General features: G+C 33.9%; 1 pseudogene; it reads left to right on the top strand.

Moving 5' to 3' along the window:
• Nucleotides 1–20,337: 20,337 nt before the first annotated feature.
• On the top strand, nucleotides 20,338–20,634 carry LOC149144042 (heavy metal-associated isoprenylated plant protein 20 pseudogene; annotated as a pseudogene).
• The last annotated feature ends 1,551 nt before the right edge of the window (nucleotides 20,635–22,185 follow it).

Raw genomic sequence — 22,185 nt, forward strand, 5'->3', positions numbered from 1 at the left:
AAAAATAGTTTCCTCGGTTGAAAGGGATGAGCATGGTTGACCAAGGTTAATCATGGTTGACTATAACTAACAAAGTGTGTACATCATTGAGCATGGGCGACAATGAGTGATAATGATATTAAAAATGTTAATGTTAATATCATTAATATTATCATTAATAAATTTTTAAATTTCATAATTAATATTAATAATATAATTATTAGTATATAATCACAAATCTACATGGTGGAAGGAGCACAAAAAGAACACTACACGGTCATCAAAGAAGAATACTCTAGAGAAAACTCTGAATCACAAGAAATCAGGCAAGAAAGAAACAACTCTCAAGACAAGTAGGGAGAAAGCCCCGCCCAACAAATCAACAGTTATGAGGATTCGAATACCACACATAGTAAATCTTCATTTAACAGCAAAGCAGATCACCTAGACCAAATTTCTTCGCTGACTATCTTCAAAAGGACGAACACAATAGACCGTGAAGCTAAAACACCAATGTCCCAAGAACCAGAAGAGATGAAGGAGATGCAAGATAAAGGAAGTTGGAAGACTGTAGGGAAAAGGAAAGCTACAACACCAATCTCACCAAGAAAGACGAGGAACCAGATAATTAAAAACTAGGAAAATTATAGGTCCGATAGACCAATTTGGTCTTAGTGGACGTCAACCACCATCATCATCATATTTAAATTTTTATTAATTACTTTATTATTTATTTATTAATATTAAATCTATTTATATGAACCATGTTAATGTGTTTAATAAAAATATTATTAATACCTATATTATAATTTAAATGTTATTTATAATATTAATGTTATTGTGATAATAATATTAAATGCTAACCATTTTAAAAATTTATTATGATTAATAATATTATTTTTCTAAACAAATAATATTATTTTTAATATTAATTTGAATGTAATTATAATTATAATGATAATAATAATAATAATAATAATTGTTGATGATGATATATATCAATATTAATGTTTTAAATGATTAATATTAATGTTATATAATAATTTATATTAATATTAATAATATTTAAAGATGATTATGATTAAGCATAGTTGATTTAGGCTTGTTATGGTTGAACATTATTGGCCATGGTTTGATATATTTCAGCATGTTAATCATATTTTTCTATGATAGAATATGTTTGTCCAATTTTACAATGTTTGACAAGGTTAAACCATAGAGAGCTTGGTGACCATGTTTGGCCATTCTAACCTTGGTTGATCCTAGTTAGACAATATAATTACTACTAATAATATCATTATTAATACATAATTTTTAGATCTAAATTTTTATTAATAATTATTACACAGTAAATATTATTAATATTATTTATCAAAACTAATGTTAATTCTACTTATATTGAAAATGTTAATGTGCTTAATAATATTGATATTATTAATTAAATCATATTAATATTATAATTATATTTCAAATATTACACAATATAGTTACTAATAATAATATCATTATTAGTACATAATTTTTAGATCTAATTTTTTATTAATAATTATTACATAGTAAATATTATTTATATTATTTATGAAAACTAATATTGATTCTACTCATATTGAATATGTTAATTTGCTTAATAATATTGATCTTATTAATTAAATCATATTAATATTATTAATAATTTTAATATTATTATGTTAATAATATTAAATACTAATAATTTTTAAAAGTAATTAATATTAATAGCATTAATAATATTATTTTCTAGGCATTATGAGCATTATTTTCTAGCTAACAAAGTTTGTACATCATTGAGTATGGGCAACAATGAGTGATAATGATATTAAAAATGTTAATGTTAACATCATTAATACTATCATTAATAATTTTTTAAATATCATAATAAATATTAATAATATAATTATTAGTATATAATTTATATATTTAAATTTTAATTAATTACTATGAGCATTATTAATTAATTATTATATTTTAAATATTTTTAATAATTTTAAAAATAATTAAGATTAATAACATTAATAATATTATTTTCTAGACATTATAAGCATTATTTTCTAGCTAACAAAGCTTGTACATCATTCAGCGTGGGCGACAATAAAAAATCTTGTACATCATTCACCATGGGCGACAATAAGTGATAATGATATTATAAAAAAAAAATTATTATTTTTATATTTTAAATATTATTAATAATTTTAATATTATTATGATAATCATGTTAAATACTAATATTTTTTAATAATTTTAGAAAATAATTAAGATTAATAACATTATTTTCTAGACATTATGAACATTATTTTCTAGCTAGCAATGCTTGTACATCATTGAGCATGGGTGACAATGAATGATAATGATATTAAAAATGTTAATGTTAATATCAATAATACTATCATTAATAGTTTTTTTAAATATCATAATTAATATTAATTTTATAATTATTAGTATATAATTTATATATTTAAATTTTTATTAATTACTTTATTATTTATTTATTAATATTAATATAAATATTAAATCTATTTATATCAACCATGTTAATGTGTTTAATAATATTGATATTGTTAATTAAACAACCATAGAAGCTTAAAAATCTAACATTAATAATATTATTTTTCTAAACAAAAATTTATTAATGATATTATTATTTTTAATATTAATTTGAATGTAATTATAATTATAATTATAATAATTGTTGATGACGATATATATCAATATTAATGTTTCAAATGATTAATATTAATGTTCTATAATAATTTATATTAGTATTAATACTATTTAATGATGATTATGATTAAGCAGTTGACTTAGGCTTGTTATGGTTGAACATTATTGGCCATGGTTTGATATATTTCATCATGTTAGTCATATTTTTCTATGATAGAATATGTTTGTCCAATTTTACAATGTTTGACACCTTTAAACCATAGAGAGCTTGGTGGCCATGTTCAATCATAGAGAGCTTGGTGACCATGTTTGGCCATTCTAACCTTGGTTGATCCTAGTTAGACAATATAATTACAATATAATTACTACTAATAATATCATTATTAGTCAGGATTTTTAGATCTAAATTTTTATTAATAATTATTACACACTAAATATTATTAATATTATTTATCAAAACTAATGTTAATTCTACTCATATTAAAAATGTTAATGTGCTTAATAATATTGATATTATTAATTAAATCATATTAAAATCATTATTATATTTTAAATATTATTAATAATTTTAATATTAGTATTTAATAATATTAAATACTAATAATTTTATTAAAAATTATTAAAATAAATAACATTAATAATATTATTTTCTAGACATTAGGAATATTATTATATTACTTATATTATCAATAATATTTGTTTTTATTAATAATATTATATTAATATTGTTTTTATTATTATTATTGTTAATTATGATGATATTTATTAATATTAATGTTATACTATAATTAATATTAATAGTATTTAGTGTTAAAATATTATTAATATTTAAATGTTACATTATGAATTCCAAGAATTTATAATATTACTATTAACTTTATTAATAAATATAATATTATTATTAAATTTCAATATTAATGATTAAAATTAATACTAGTATTAATATTAATCTTAATAATAATATTATTATAATCTTAATATTAATATTATTTTTAACTATTTGAAATATAATTAAATTAAATTGTAAACCTTAAATCTAAAGTTTTAACTTGAAACTAAAACATTCATACTAAAAAGTAAAACAAAACCTAAAATAAAAATAAAACCTAAAACAAAAACCTCAAAAACTAATGTCAAAACCTTAAATCTTAAAGGAAAGCATAAAACTTTAGATCTCTCAATTTTCACATTACCTCAATCACCAATTGAACTACCCTAAAAAAAAAATTCAATATATAATTAGCTAAATTAACTAAATAATAACTTATTATAATAAAAAAATAGATATAACATTATAATCACAATAACCAATATAATTAATTAACATAATTAGATGATGTTGTTGAGGTTAATAATACATTATGATTAAAGATGAAGATGAGCTAGACAAAGTGATGACAATGACCATTTGTAAATAAAAAGCTATAGAGAAAGAAAACATTATGTGTGCCATTGCCTTAGCATGGACGGAATATAAGGACTAAACTATAAGCATTGTTTTAGGTTTTGCAGAAATAAATGGAGTTGTCATAATCAATTGGCCTTTACAATCACATTGGTAAATGTGGTTGTGCTAGTTATAAACCAATAAAAATTTTGGTCAGTGCAGACAATGAAACTTGTCCTCACTTCTTTACGCACTAATTGTACCATTTTTCCTCTATTGTATATTGATGGCCCTGAGGAAGAGTTACCATCCCTTTGATGGTAGGATGGGTTGGAGGGCTTAGCTGCTTCTAAACCAATACATTGCACAACTACTGAATTTAGGCCATTACAACCTATTACCATATGATCAGCCTTGTCAGAAAGAAAAGAAACTAGGCTAATTTCAAATTTTAGAAATATTTTAAAATTTGATAAACAAAAGTTAAATTTGAGGAAAAATAACTCCAAAATATTTCAAATTCCAAAAGATTCTTTAAAACTATAATCAAAATTAAATTCAACCCTTACCATCAGCACCAACAACTCTAACTTAGATGTGATGAATACCCTACCTTAGATGTGATGAATGTTCTGTGTGTCAGTTCTAGTGTGGTGAAAGGAGAACCTGCTTTTTTATGTATGGAAACAAGTTTAGAGTTGAATCTAATACTTCCATCAAGCAAATCTTTGGCTAGTGTTTCCATGTGCACCCACGTAATACATACTTGATCTCTTGAACTTGAACATTATAATAAAATTAAAAATTAACTTATAATTTGTTTTCTTCCCTTCCTAGGTTTGGGTTGAAAATAATTTTACATACTAATGACAGATAAATTACCCTGTGTGGTTTTCTATGAGTTCATCATATTTCTGGACACCAGAGCAATTTGAGAAAACTCATATCCTACATGATTAGTACCCAAGTGAAATTTAGTGATTAATTATTATTTTTATTTTACAAATTAAATTAATTGTTAAATAATTGATTTTGTTTTTATTTATTAAATTCTAAAATATATAAATATATAATCTGCACTAAGTGTGTCTGCTACACCAAGAACTTTCCATGCATTGGCCCATAGAATCAAGGTTGTCCCAGAAGCTAGAAAACTATCAAAGCGCCTCTTAAGGCCAATCCTACGTGCAACCCATCCCCACATAAAATGTTGGGTCATAACTTTTGTATGCACAAACACAGTATCATTACTGCAGTATTAAGTTGAAAATATGAGATGAGGTCAGACAAACTTGCGGAGGGCAAAGGCTATAGCCATGGTGGCTTGGGTGCTGGCGATATGGACAAACATTCAAACCCTCATATAATTTCCTCTAATTTTGGCTGAATCCCTTCTTCAATCCCAAATGGAGTATCAGTCATCTATTCCTAGACTGACTATTTTATAAATTTTCCCCTTTTTAGCCACTATTACCAATCCTTTTCCCTTAATTGGCCCAACCCTTGTTATCGGGTGCAATTTCATAACAGAGGCCCTTTTTAGCACTTTCGGCGATGTAATTCCATAGGAATTACATCATACACTATCGGCACCGTTGGAAATGGCAACAATGCAATTATGCGTAAAATACACTATTGGTGTTGTTTTCCCAAAGGAAATGCATTAACATGCAAAATACACTATCGGTGGGGTTATTCCATAAGAAATGGAATAACACTATTGGCACTTCGATTTAACACTATCGGTGTTGTTTTTCCCAAAGGAAGGTGTTAACACACAAATACATTGTCGGCAGTATTTATTCCATAAGAAATGGAATAACACTATCCGCACTTCGCTATCAGCGATTCCCCGATGCGATATAACTATAGCGCTTATCGACGATCGCAATCGATAGTTTCAACGCTCCCTTTACACATAACAATGTGATGCAATAATGCTTCGCGGACCTGATAGAATATAAGTTCTCCTATATAACATTTCAAATCCGAATGTGTCGCAACATCAGATTTCGGCGGTTCAAAAGGCCAGTTCCTCTCCACTAAATCATTGTGATGTGATAGTTCTTATAGACCCAATATGAATATCAGCCACACTTAACAAGATTTCAAGTCCGGATTCAAAATTCGGACTAAGTTTTTCGCTGTTTCTTAGTGTAAACTAGAATTTAGCTTGCAGGACTAAAATGACGCGTAAATTGGAAACATAGCACGCCGATATGAAGGAAACACACTCAAATAGACTTCAATCAAAGTATTAATTAGAAAACTAGGTTGAATCGCTATTATTAAGACTTAAAAGAAAGTGATGCATGAATGTCAAAGATACACATAAATTCAAGATTTAACTGATAAACAGATGTTCAAATGCACAGAAAGGGTTTCGGAGATCACAATGCCTCTAGGATTGACCAATAAACAGAGATATCCTCCTCTTTCCTTAAGCAATATGAGATAAAACCACTCGGTCAAAATCCCTTTACAATAACATAAAATTTACATATATACTGGTTCGTTTTAACAACCAAATCCTAAAACAGAGGCTAAAATTTATTACTACTATCTGTTCTGTGAGGTATTCTCCTCGAGAATCTCCACTACGCTAACTAATTAACACTTATTACATCATGATCTAACCCTAGATTCTATCTCTATGCTTAACTAGAAAAACATGGAAAATGATGGCTAAAGGATCCCACTACTTTGCTTGTAGATTTTTTTGTACTTTTGGAATAAATTTGAAGTCTTTTCACTCCAAGTCTCATGCCCCTACATCAGACTCCTAAGGAAAAAATTCTTCATGGGCTCCTATCCATGAGCTCTTCTATAGAACTACCCAACTTCTGTAGCATGCTTTATGTTACCCAAGTAGCTTCAGCAATTGGTTGATCCTTCCATTTGACCAAATGCTGAAGGTAATCCTATCCTCTAGTTTTCTTGAACACTTTCTTGTCCAAAATCCTTTCTGGCTATAATTATTTTGCTCTAGGTAACTGTTTTACGCAATTTTTTTCTTGTGTCTCTTCGTCTACTTTTGTATCATCTGCAATTTCACCTTCATACTTGTATGGATCAACAACATTAAAAATTGGAGATATTCCAACATCAGGAGGTAATTCAATTTCATATGCATTTGTAGAAAATTTCTTTAATACTCTGCATGGTCCAATTTTCTTGAACTTTAATTTGTTATACTCCCTCTTTGGAAATATTTCCTTCCTTAGGTGTGCTAAAACCAAATCTCCAACTTCAAATTTCACCTCTCTTCTTCTCATGTTTGCTCTGGTTTTGTACTTGATGGTTCTATCCTGTAGATGTTGTTTCACTTGTTCATGTATTGCTTGCATTTCTGAAGCAAAATCTTCTCCCTCTGCACTTCTCATCTCATCTTTTCCCAAGTTTCTTAACTCAGATATTCCTCTTGGGTGCATTCCATAAACTATATGGAATGGACTCTGCCCTGTACTCCTGTTAGGTGAGTCATTATATGCATATTCAGCCTATGCCAACACTTGATCCCACTGTTTTGGATTTTCTACAGTAAGACTCCTTAAAAGATTACCCAAACTCTTGTTCACAACTTTAGTTTGTCCATCAATCTATGGATGATAGGCAGAACTGAAACTCAGTTTAGTTCCAAACTTCTTCCATAATGTCCTCCAAAAATGTCCAACAAATTTGGAATCCCTGTCTGAGACAATACTCTTAGGAAACCCATGCAATCTTACAATCTCCTTGAAAAACATATTAGCAATGTGAGTAGCATCACTAGCTTTATAACATAGAATAAAATGTGCCATTTTTGAAAATCTGTCCACCACAACAAAGATTGAATAATTTCCTCTTTGATTCTTTGGTAAGCCCAAAACAAAATTCATACTTACCATATCCCAAGACCTATCTGGAATTGGTAACAAAACATACAAACCTATGTTCTGGCTTCTTCCCTTTGCATATTGACATATTTTGCAAGTTTTCACATACTTTTCCACTTCAGGTCTCATTTTCAGCTAGAAATAAATTCTGCTCAACTTTTGATAAGTCTTCTCTATACCAAAATGTCTTGCAAGTCCACCACTATGTTTCTCTTTGATTAAGTTCTCCCTCATAGAACAATTTGGTATGCACAACTGATTTCTTTTAAACAACAATCCATCTTGTAAGAAATAATCCAACAATTTATTCCTATCCATTAAAACATGATTCTTACAAGCTTCAAATGCCTCTTTAAAATCTGAATCTGTCTCATACAATTCTTTAAGAAAATCAAAACCCAACACTTGAATTTGACTCTCTTGAAGTTATACATTTCTCCCACTTAAGGCAGCTGTAACTTTGTTTGATTGGCCATTTATGTGCTTCAAGACAAAATGGAAACCTTGAAGATGCTCTACCCATTTAGCATGTTTATGGTTAAGATTTGGCTGCTACATAATATACTACAGTGCATGGTTATCTGAATAAAGTATGAACTCTTTTGACATTAGATAATGTCTCCACTTTTTCAATGATTGCACAACTGCATAAAACTCTTTATCATAAGAAGAATACTTCTTCTTTGAATCATTCAGCTTTTCACTAAAATAAGCTATAGTTATATCTTCCTGACTTAAGACACCCCAATAGCTTCTCCATTGGCATCACATTTCACTTGGAAAGGTTTACTAAAATCAGGTAGAACCAAAATAGGTTTTTCAGTGATCTTCTTCTTTAGCAGCTAGAAATTCGTTTCTGCTTCAACAGTCCATCTAAATGGTTGCTTATCCTTCTTTATAGTCACAAAAATAGGAGCATTGATCTTACTAAAATTCCTTATGAATTTCCTATAAAAACTAGCAAGATCATGAAAACTTCTTACCTCAAAGACACTTTTAGGTGAAGACCACTCCATGATTGTCTTGATCTTCTCTGGCTCCATCTTCAATCCTTCACCAGAAACAAAAAAAACCCAAATACACTAATTCCTCTTTCATGAATGAACATTTCTTCAACTTCACCAATAATTTCTCTTGTTGTAATCTTTGTAAGACATAATTTAGATGTCTCATGTGCTCCTCCTTAGACCTGCTGTAAACTGATATATTGTCTGGATATACTATTACAAATTTACCAATAAACTCTTTAAGAACTTCATTCATGAGTCTCATAAACATACTTAGGGCATTTGAAAACCCAAAAGGCATTACTCTCCGCTCATACAATCCATTATTTGTCTTAAAAGCAGTTTTCCACTCATCCCCTTCTCTTATCCTTACCTGATGATAACCACTCTTAAGATCTAGTTTCATAAAATACTTTGCTCCACTCAAACAATCCATCAAATCTTCAATTCTAGGCAAAGGAAATCTGTACCTGATTGTGATTTTATTGATGTCTCTTGAATCTGTACACATTCTCCAGCCTCCATCTTTCTTTGGACTCAACATTGTTCGTACTACACAAGGACTCAAGATTTCTCTGATTAGTCCTTTGTCAAGCAGTTCCTGAACCTGCTTTCTAACCTCTTCATTTTCTGTGGGATTCATTCTGTAAGCTGATTTTTTTGGTAGATTTGCTCCAGGAATCAAATCTATATGATGGTTAATTCTTCTAGTGGGTGGTAACTCATTAGGCAAATCATCAACAATGATATCAAAATAGTTGTCCAACAATTCTTGAATTTCAATGGGTAAATCTGAAACTTTAGTAGAAGTCATTATTACCTTGGGCTTGCAAATTACAGCAAAATTTACCTCATTCTCTTCAATTTGCTACAAGTATTTCTTTCCTCCTAGTAATAGATTTTTTGGATAAGTCTTCTTTCCTGATGCTTCCTCTTCTCCCATAGGAAGCAATGTATGATTTATACCACCTTTACCAAACTTGTAGGTGTTTCTTTTCCCATCATGCATAGCTCCTCTGTCATATTTCCAAGGCCTGCCAAGCAATATGTGACACACATCCATGGAAATCACATCACATACAAATTTATCCTTATATTTGCCTAACTGCAACTTCACTTCACACTGTTCATTCACTAACAACTGATGTCCCTTTTGTAACCATGACACCTTGTAAGGTGTTGGATGTTTCATTGTCTTCAACTTCAATTTCTCCACCACTTCTGTAGAGACCAAATTATCAGTGCTGCCACTACCAATGATCATCTGACAGCATTTCCCTTGAACCTTACACATTGTTCTAAATAAAATATTTCTTTGTGATGGTTCAACTATCTCCTTTGCTAGCTTGAGCAAAACTTTATTGACTACCAAAGATTCTCCTCTCTCTGGTATATTTTCTTCTTCTGTCACTGTTGCTGCTTCTTCCTCAACTTGAGCAACAATTGCATTCCTTTGACTTGTTCCTGCATTCTCTGGTCATTCAAAATCTCTATGTCCCAGTTTGTTACATCTGTAACATCTTACTTCTCTTCCTCTTCCTCTAGAAAAATTCCCTCTGCCACTTACATCACCTCCTGTAGGTGCATGTTGGTTTGAGCTACTGCTAGCTCCATCTTTAGGTGTTGTAGATCTTCCTCTACCACCTTGACTTCCTTTTCCTTGGAAAGTAGCTCTTCCTCTAGTAGACTGCTTCGTTATGAGTTTTTCTTCAGCTTTCAGTACCATCTGATAAGCTTCTTCTAATGTTTTTGGAGACAATATACTTATCTCATCTTGAATGTCCATCCTAAGGACATTCACATATCTAGCCACTTTCTCATCTGTATCCTGAGTTTGTCCAACTCTTATACTTAACTTATAGAATTCCTCTATATATTCTCACACTGTCATAGACCTTTGTCTAAGATTCTGCATCTGTCTGAACAAGGTTTGCTGATAATTATTAGGTAGAAACTTGCCTCTTAGCTTTTCTACCATCCTATTCCAATTTTTGATTGGTTTCTTGCTAAGACTCTTTCTTTCTACTTGCACTCCATCCCACCAAAGTGCTACATGTCCTTTTAGCTTGGTGACAAAAAACTTTATTTTCTTCTCATCTTTCGTTTCTTCATAATCAAAGAATTTCTCCATGCCATTAATCTAGTCTATCAATTCTTTTGGATTGAATCCTCCTTCATATATTGAAACCTTAGTTTTTGGCCTAGTTGTGGATCTCAACACTGACTAGAAGAATCTCATCTCAGGAGTAACTGCTATAGTTTCCTCCTCTTCTTCAACTTCAACCTTAGGGTCACTAACATCCCCATCATCTATATTTCTCCCTGCTATCAATGCTTCTAATCTAGCTTGCATCTATTGCATAGCTTCCATCACTTCAGCATTTGCAACTGGTCACCCTCTTCTACCACGTCCTCGTCCTCTTCCAACTCTGAAAGCCATATTGAATTTCCTTCTCTTGCTTTTGAGATTCAATTCAATGTCAACAGGTTGCTCTGATACCACTAATGGTGGCTTGGGTGCTGTAGAGATGGACACACGTTCAAACCTTGATACAATTTCCCCTAATTCAGGTTGAATCCCTTCTTCAATCCCAGCTGGAGTATCAATCATCTATTCTTAGACTGACTGTTTTATAAATTTTCCCCTTTTTAGCCACTATTACCAATCCTTTACCCTTAATTGGCCCAATCCTTGTTATCGGGTGCAATTTCATAACAGAGGCCCTTTTTAGCACTATCGGTGCTGTAATTCCATAGGAATTACATCATACACTATCGGCGCCATTGGAAATGACAACAATGCAATTATGCATAAAACACACTATTGGTGTTGTTTTCCTAAAGGAAATGCGTTAACACGCAAAATACACTATCAGCGGGGTTTATCCATAAGAAATGGAAAAACAATATCGGCACTTCGATTTAACACTATCGGCGCTATTTTTCCCAAAGGAAGGCGTTAACACGCAAATACACTATCGGTGAGATTTATTCCATAAGAAATGGAATAACACTATTAGAATTTCGCTATCGGTGATTCCCTGATGCAATATAACTATAGCACTTATCGACGATTGCAATTGGTAGTTTCAACGCTCCCTTTACACATAACAATGCGATGCGATAATGCTTCATGGACCCGATAGAATATAAGTTCTCCTGTATAACATTTCAAATCCGAATGTGTCGCAACATCGGATTTTGGCAGTTCAAAATGCCAGTTCCTCTCCACTGAAGCACTGCGATGCAATAGCGCTTACAGACCCAATATGGATATCAGCCACACTTAACAAGATTTCAAGTTCGGATTCCAAATTCGGACTAAGTTTTTCACTATTTCTTAGTGTAAACCAGAATTTAGCTTGCGGGACTAAAACGACGCGTAAATTGGAAACAGAGCATGCCGATATGAAGGAAACACACTTAAATAAACTTCAATCAAAGTATTAACTGGAAAACCAAGTCATACCACTATTATAAAGACTTAAAAGAAAGCGATGCGTGAATGTCAAAGATACGCATAAATTCAAGATTTAACTGATAAACAGATGTTCAGATGCACAGAAAAGGTTTCAGATATCACCATGCCTCCAGCATTGACTAATACACATAAATAACCTCATCTTTCCGTCAGCAATTTGAGATAAAACCACTCGGTCAAAATCCCTTTACAATAGCATAAAAGTTACATATATATTGGATCGTTTTAACAACCAAATCCTAAAACAAAGGCTAAAATTTATTATTTCTATCTGTTCTACAACGTATTCTCCTCGAGAATCTCCACTACGCTAACTAATTAATAGTTATTACATCATGATCTAACCCTAGATTCTAACCCTATGTTTAACTAGAAAAACATGGAAATTGATGGCTAAAGGATCCCACTCCTTTGCTTGTAGATTTTTTTGTATTTTTGGAATAAATTTGAATTCTTTTCCCTCCAAGTCTCATGCCCCTGCACTAGGCCAGCCCTGTAATGCCACCTCCTACGATAACAATATCAATTGTTTGATGTCCAGAACATAACAGTAGTCCCACACAGCCATTTTCCTCCCACCTTTCTCCCTCCAACCTAATCTACAACAACTTGTTCGTGTGATCTAAAACAATGAGGCCCCAAGGGAAATATATGGAGATTTAAGGGGATAATTCTCAAGGGATATCTAGAGACAAATTGATGACAATGATCATTTTTGTAAATAAATTAATTGAAGCCAAGCAGTAGGACTTTATATACCTTGTCGCAACCTGGAATAAGGTCCTGTAAAATTTTCATGGGCTTACTCATTCTCTCTCTTCTGGAATGCATTTCATAGCATGTTAGTGGATGATATTGAACTAAATAATTTGTGGCAATGTATTTAGCCTTTCGGCCAGGCTATGCTTGTGAGTAGCCTAACCTCTTATTGCTCTGAGATGAATGTAATCTTTTTGAGACTTGGCCTTAGGTTCCTCCACCAGAATATTGGGCATGAATTCTTAGGGTTGCCCCTTGAAACATGGAATATAGGGTTTGAGTTCTCCTTATGATCTTTGCAACCGTTGGCACATAACTAAGATTTGGCACATAATTAAGATTTGTTGATGACCCTCCTAGATTCCTATAAAACCACATATCAATTAACGCTAGAATTAAATCATAAAAAATGGGATTAGGTATAATAAATCGTATGTAGCTTGATTGAATAAATTGATTCAACTGTCATAATATACATTAAGAAGTAAAGTCTGAGTTACTGTTAATTGAAATCACCTTGAAATATCCATTTTAAGCTGAATCTTGCACATATGTCTCGATGACACTCTCGTTGATCGATTTCTCCAATTCACTATGAGGAATTGAAACTGACTTCTCATCTCTTGAAAGAAACCATGGGGCACAAAGAGAATATGAACAAGGGGCCATTACACAACCACATTTATGACAAAGGTGCACAAGTAGAATATTAACAGGTAGTCGTGGTATGAGAAAGATGGGGCATGAAAATTAACACGTAGTCCTGGTAACATTTATGAGAAAGATGGGGCACGTGTTCTCCTGGTAACATTTATGAGAAAGATGGGGCACGAAAATTAACACTAGTCCTGGTAATATTTATGAGAGAGATGGGGCAAGTGTCCTCCTTATAAGTTTCAGAATGCAAACTCCTTATACATTTCAGAATGAAAACAGACATCAGCGCGTGTTTGGCACTAATTCTTTAATTTCATTTTTTCTAATCCCACATATGTGGAGATAAATAAGATGCACATTAATTTTTTAATGATCATTTGGTAAAAATTTAATTTAAGTAGGGTTTAAACACTTGATTTAGATATGCAAGGAGGTTATCACTTTAAATTTCATTCATTGATAAAGTGGCTACGACGAGAATATACTAGCATCTTTCAATTTACACCGTCAGATCAAAAAAATTAATTAACAAAATAATTAAAATGCCTAATTCCAATAAAAATACATCTATCAACATATCTATATATATATGTAATACATTTTATTTCTTATTTGTATATTTAAATAATTTAATAATTATAAATAATACAAATTTTAGGTAATATATTTACATATATAATCTATTTATTTATATTTTAAATCTTATGATCAAATTCTTCCCTACGCCTTTATGAGCTTTCCACATATTCAGAGAATAAAAATAAAAAATAAAAAAAAATTCTAAATAAATAATTATATTCCCATTCTTTTACTTCTACCCGTACTCGATCCTCACATGCTATTCTATGCAGGTTTGTCTAGATAAACTACGAAATACTCCATTAATCTATTATACGGACAATCCAATCGAATTTCATCGAAATATTAGGTGTACTAATCGAACTACAGAATTTTCGTATTTTTCGCCTAGATCAGGGGAATTTGGTAACTATAACTATCGTTTTTTTAAGTTTTCATTCTGTTATATATATATTTTTTAATTGAGTTTTTAATGTACAATTAGATTTAATATTTTAAAAAACTTTGTGACATTATATTTTTTAAATTATAAAGAAATTTATTATTTGAAATAATTTATTGAAAATAAACACATAATTGCACTTTACTTATTTAGAACTATCTCCACTTGTATGAGATGGTTAATTGATGACTGTATGGTTACTATTTTTTTTCAAAAGAAAAATGTATTTTTATTATTTATAAAAATTAAAAGATCCAATGTCTTGTCATCACAAATTTTGAAGTTTGAATTTTGAATCTCGCTAATACTAAGGATACTAAAAAAATAAAAAAGGCAAAACATTAAAATAGAAAGACAAAGAAATGGGATACCACTTGATTATCTCTCATTTCTGTAATCTCACCAAAACCATTCCCCAACAAAATTGTGGGTGTTGATAAGAAATTAGTGAAAGAATTTGATTCCCGCAAATTTGATAAATTTGGGCTTCATCAAATTCTTCTTGCAAAGTTAAAATTTTAGGTTGTCAAGCCTCAAGAGGCAGACAATGAAATCAAAATCTTTTGTTTTCCCATCCAATGTTGTTTTCGAATTTCCATAAACTTTTATCCTCTTTATATTCTTCAATAAGGTAAAATGTAGCAGCCCCAAAGACTAATCAGCTCTGCCTTTTGGTTAGTGTCATTTCATAAATCCAATTTTAAATAGAAAATGTAAGAAGATGATAGATGTAGAATCATCCTTGCTCCACAATGACCTTACAAGCTCCATGAAACATGACCACTTACTTAACTATGACTATCTCTACTTACATGAGATAATTAAGTAGTAACTTCAGTTAACTAAAATTACTGACCAATTAACTAATATTACTTGTATATTTAATTAACTAAGATTACTTGTATGTTTAGTGTAAATTTAGTTACAATTGTACCCATTTTTGAAAATAAATTATATATATATCAAATGAAATTACATTGCATTACGATATCACAAAATTTACCGCCATGAGAAGTCACTACTTTGGCCATTGAACCGCCTCCTATGTTTGTCATCCTTCATCTTCCCAAAAAATACTATCTTTCATCTTCCCCAAAAAAACCTTGTAATCGTGTACAAGCGGATGTCTCTCGTTGTCGGGACAAAAAAGCAATCTTATTTTCTTCCCTTTACCATTAATTTCTTTGCACGTGGAACCTACTTGCCAAGTGATTATTGCAAAAACACTGCCATTGCCATCACCACTGTCACGCCCCTACACCTGCGGTAGTCCTTCAACCTCTTATAGCGAGGTGCGGCACCACCGAATACTTTCTTTTCACCAATACTTATGTTCGTGGACTACGCCTAACCACTTACTCCTACTTAGTTTGTGTTTCACAACCAAGTATTATTAATGTGTTCCTTTATACAAGTGAAAGCCCATAACAATCACATAAACAACATTATACAATAGAAATGCACAACAGTATAAAGGGAGGGGCAACTCCCTGCAATATGATTCTACCCGAATCAATATACTATACAATTTTTCCACTTTTACAAAGTACAGACTAAGTCTTTGGGAAACCCCAAATTTATACTTAGCCAAATTTTCACAACTTCGGCAAACTCGGTTGCCCAGCTCGTCGGCACCTCCACATGGTCGCCGCACGACTCACTAACTCTTCGTTCACCGTGTTGCACATCTTCACCGGTTTGCTCTTCGTCTGGTCGCAAGCGCCCAGACTGTGTATACCTACCCACAAGCAGTCCCACTTGCCAACTCTTGGAAAATGCCCAAATCATGTGAACAGCACGTAGTACCGCTTGCCCAACTCTACGACCTCCAGTTCCAACCTTCGTTTCATGGTCGTGTCGATTGCCCAACTAGGGCATGCCTCCAAGTCGCCACACATGGGTGCCTCTACCCGAGACACACTTCCATTCACAACCCAACACACCAACAAGTCTCCGTGCACACTTGCACGATGGGCGGGCGCTCACCCGAGTTGCCAAGACACCCACGCCAAGCCTTCACACAAACCAGGCGCCACACATTCACCGTGCACACCTCACCCAACCATCGGGCACTCCTACCCACGCCTTCACCCACAAACACGCTTCACCGTGCACACCTGCCCAAGAATGGGCACATATTGAATTTGCCCCTTTTCCCCTTAGACTTGCGCACTTAGAACTGCGCACTCCTCATATGAGTGAAGATGTAGAGCGAGTTGGTTGGTGACAAATGCCTCCCAACGTGTAGCAATATATACACAAGTGTGGGGGCTAAGTGTGGCACCTAGCCGACTTGCCCAACACCTTTGCACACCCCTACTTCATTGCAAAACACCGTCGGCTTTCCTTCCCATTGTAGGTCGGCCTCTAACATATCGTTCATGCTCCATACGCATATAAACAAGCTCCCCTCCTCATATGTGCGCATAAGTGTTGTCGCATATCGTCGCATCACTTGTCGCACAACCGCAGGTCGCTCTCTAATCGACGCTCGTTCACAGTCGCACATCACCCGAACGCGGTCGCACTTCAGGCAGAACCACAGGACGTTACATCCTCCTCCACTTGAAGTCGTTGTCGTCCTCGACAACATATCATCCTGGTAGCCATCCACCAAGATCACCAATATCCATGATGTCAACTCCTCCACATATTGCAAACTCTCTGCATCATATGTAGAACCATCGTCTCCATCATGTCTCGCCCTGGTAACCAACTATCACCAAGATCACCATACCAAGGTATACACGTCATCGGTATGTTGTCCATCAGAAATCATCTCAATCCATGACCATCAATCACCTTGTCACAATCTCCACATGCTGCTCCCCATTGTGGAAGGTTGGTCCCTCCATCTCAAGCTACATGCTTCTTGCAACATCGCGTGTCGACCTCATCATGTGTCATCATGTGAACTGCTGCCATGATACTCCAACATAATGCTAACGCATCTCTGTACATACTGCAGCCCCATGTTTGAACTAGTTGGGTAGCTAATCCAACCGTCACGTGCAACCCATAAGAATGTACATCCTCATGCCATCACCAGTCGTTTCTCAGAACATCCTGTCACATCCTCAACTAGATCAAGAATCCATCTCCATATAAGTAAGCCATGCTCAGGTCCATGAACTAGCCCTCATCTCATCTGCAACATGCTGCCCATGATGTTTGGTGTCAATGTGCTACATGAAATCAGCCACATCTATCCCAACATCATCCATGTCTGTATCTCCTCAATGTGAAGAGACCATCTCATCAAACCGACTCTCGATGTGCCACATCTAAGTCCATGAAGCAATCCTTCATCATATCTACAATGTGCCATCCCTCCACTCTATCAAAGAAACAAGTATACACCTGTCTCATCTATCCATGTGCTGCCCATGATCATAGATCAATCAGCTCCCATGTGTCAAAAGTGGTTGAGTCTTGGCTCAACCCATGCCCAAGTGTTGCCACCAAGGCATCATCATCGTCGTAACTCCATCGCCCCTAAGTGTCTCATATCGATCCTCCACATCAAGTCACTCTTCCAAGCCACACCCATGTATGTAATTGAAAGTATGCACCTGCATCAAAGTCCCTGACCTCAGCTCCTCAATGCATTAGATCCTCCAAGTCCACCATGTATGAAGTCCCTCTAGAAGTCACAACAATCTCATGTCATCATGAGCTCCATGAGTCATCTCCAACCAACATCTCAGCAAGCATACAAGTCTCGACCCAAAGGTCTCTACAAGATGCGTCAGCTCTCCACGTAGTAGAAATGCTCCATTGCCTGCTCACAACTCCATCCAAGTCCATGGCCTTGTTGTACATAAGTGCACAACCTCTCCATCGACTCATAAATAATAAGTCTCTATGTCTCCAACCTGATGTCCATGACTAAGTTGTCCATGTAGTCCAACCAAGTAGACCCATCACAACAATCGGTCATCCTCATCGAAGTCTGTAATCTTCGGTTTAGTGAACTCGGTCACCCAACCATATCATCATCATCACGAGTTCCTTCCATCATAGCTCCCCTCCATTGAAGGTTCCACCAAGACTTGCTCTTGGTCTCGGCCATGAGAAGTCCACCCAAGCATCATCGTACCTCAAGAGTGTGCCCTCCAATCTGTCCATGAGTCATGCCGGGCACTTAGCCAATTTCCCATGTGGCTAAAGCATGACCCATACTTCACAACGATCATCATGTTCCTCCCTTGTCACGGGCCTTTGCACCTTCTACCATAAGGTCACAAACAACCCCAACAAGTCCTGCAATAGTCAACAATCCTTGCTTCTCCATACAAGGTTCCATCATAGTCATCCATGGCAGGATCCTCCCTAGCATCGGCAAACTACTTTTGCTCTTCCCTGCATATGGTCCATCTACCAAATGCTCAAGTGAAACACAAGTACCACTACTTACTTCATCATCATGAGGCTCCTCCATGTGAGTATCCTCATCCATACATGTCTGCAAACTGCACGATCCTGGTCCAACTTGAGTGATTTCAAGTTCATCCTCCATCATGGTCATGTCTGCAACATCTTCAATCATCATGGCTTCCTCTTCCTTGTCAGCACAATCTGCAACTTCATCTTGCTCCATTGTCCAACTAAGTTGAAGAAGTTCGTCTTCAACACTCTTTTCCAAGACTTCAAGCTTATCTCGAATCCGGGGATTCTCTTCTTTCATCCGCTTCAACCTGTATAAGGTAAGCAAGAGCTTCCCTTTGCATTCTTCCAAACCTCCCATGCCTTGTCGTTCAGCTTGGTCCAAGCACTGAGCTTCACCTCTGCTAAACCTATTTCTCCATTCACCAACTTCATCAAGTTCCCTGCAACCATGAACCGACCCTTGTTCCACTTGTATGTGAAACTAGCTTCCTTCACCTGCAAGTACCTGCTTCCACTGTCATCAACTGTCAAGTGCATCCACACTTGCACTTCGTCATGTACCACCTCTGATACCACCTGTCATGCCCCTACACCTGCGGTAGTCTTTCAACTGCTTATAGCAAGGTGCGGCACCACCGAACACTTTCTTTTCACCAATACTTATGTTCGTGGACTACGCCTAACCACTTATCCTACTTAGTTTGTGTTTCGCAACCAAGTATTATTAATGTGTTCCTTTATACAAGTGAAAGCCCATAACAATCACATAAATAACATTATACAATAGAAATTCACAACAGTATAAAGGGAGGGGCAACTCCCTGCAATATGAGTCTGCCCGAATCAATATATTATACAATTTTTCCACTTTTACAAAGTACAGACTAAGTCCTTGGGAAACCCCAAATTTATACTTAGCCAAATTTTCACAACTTCAGCAAACTCGGTTGCCCAGCGCGTCGGCACCTCCGCATGGTCGCTGCACGACTCACCAACTCTACGTTCACCTTGTTGCATGTCTTCACCGGTTCGCTCTTCGTTCGGTCGCAAGCGCCCAAACCGTGTACACCTGCCCACATGCAGTCCCACTTGCCAACTCTTGGCAAATGCCAAAATCGGTCGATGTGAACAGAAAGGAGCAAAAGATAACGGTAACTGGATACGTGGAGGTATCCAAAGTGCTGCAGAGGGTGAAGTGCACCGGTAAGCCCACTGAGATTTGGCCTTATGTACCTGCTGAAATGGCATACCATCCCTACGCTACTGGGACTTATGACAAGAAGGCTCCTCGCGGCTACGTTCGGAACGTGGAGCCGAGTTTCCTCATGAACCCTAATCGCACAATCGAGCAGTACACTGACATGTTCAGTGAAGACAATACGAATTCCTACACCATCATGTAGTTGCAGCTGTCTTTACCTGTACAGTCAAAACTATTTATTGGGGCGGCGGCAGCAGAAGAGGCTCCCAGCTTTTTCTCAACCCCCACCATTGTTGGTGATTGGAGGTGTAGGTCGGTTTCTCCATCTTTATAATTATATTTCTATGATTAGAGCTATTTTCGATCTAATGGGCTGTTCAGGAGAAGGAGAACAGATCGTGAACATGGTTTAAAAATTATGAAACTTCATGAATATTTCTGCCGTGCAAAAATATCAAAAGCAGAAGAGAGGCCATAAGCGACACAACGCAAACAAATAGTGATCGTGTTGAGCATCCTTGACCTATTCCTTTATCTGTCAGTGTACATGCATTTTGTAATATGACCCTCAGCATTCTTAAGAATACAAGGACTCATAAAAAAGAGACATTTCTTCCCATGAGTAATAAGGTCATTCATTTTAGGAAGGTTTCAACCATCGAGGTAGAAATACCATGTCTTCTTTTATTTGGAGATTCTGGCTTTTGAGAAGGAAATATATGTTTTTATGTTTTAGTTATTAAATCCACTTGTATTAAATATTAATAAAAATAAAATCAAAATAGATTAGTGTATTTATATACAAATTAAATAGTTTATAAATATTAATTTATGAAAGGCATAAATATATTTATTTATTAATATATATCACATTGCTAATATTTAAAAAAATTATTTAAAAAACTAAATTAAAATATTATTTTAAATCATTATTACCATTAATTGTAAAACCATAAAATGAAGTAAATTATAATATTACTTTAATTTATTATTATTATTAATGATGTGGTTAGATATATGTATTTTGCTATAGGTTTTTCTCAATTTTTTTAATAATTAATAATTTTTAGGTAGATGGTAAAAATTTAATCTTATGAAAATATTCTTAGCAGTGTGCACTAATAAAATATTGAGAATTATTTTCAAAATAATTATGTTTTTTTTGGTCTTTTTAATCAAATTCATTAATTTAAAAAAAATAAATTGCAATATGAAATGCTTTATGGTATTTAGGCATGTGTTATTGATGAGTCATGGTATTGTAACAAAGTCTATTTATAGATTAACAATCTCCATAATAAACTAGAGGTCAATCTCCATGGTTAAGAATCTTCTCACATATTTAAAGTTATAATTTAGTTAATTCTTATAATTTTTTTAGTTTTAACAGCGTGATAAAGTAAGTATTTTGATGCTTATTATGACTTGATGCCTATCATCATTTTCCAACCATTTAAACATAAATACAATTAATAAAAACATGTAATTAAATTCTTAACCCTAGAGATTCACCCTTATTTTACCATGGAGATCTTTAACTTGTAAATAGACTTTGTTACAATACCATGCCCAATACCATGGCTTTAAAAAAAGGGACATAACTACATTATGATTATTACTAAAAATATTCTACACCAAATTAGTGTATGAGACCTCTGGCGCAGCTAAGTTTACAAAGGCATATATACTCTACACGCTTTAGTTTTGACCCTTGGACATCTTAGGAGAAACACATGCCCTTAACCATTAGGCC

This window comes from Pinus tabuliformis, chromosome X, assembly GCF_031772625.1.
Source record: "Pinus tabuliformis cultivar Carrire ecotype Pingquan chromosome X, CPIR1, whole genome shotgun sequence".
Classification (NCBI taxonomy): Eukaryota; Viridiplantae; Streptophyta; class Pinopsida; order Pinales; family Pinaceae; genus Pinus; species Pinus tabuliformis.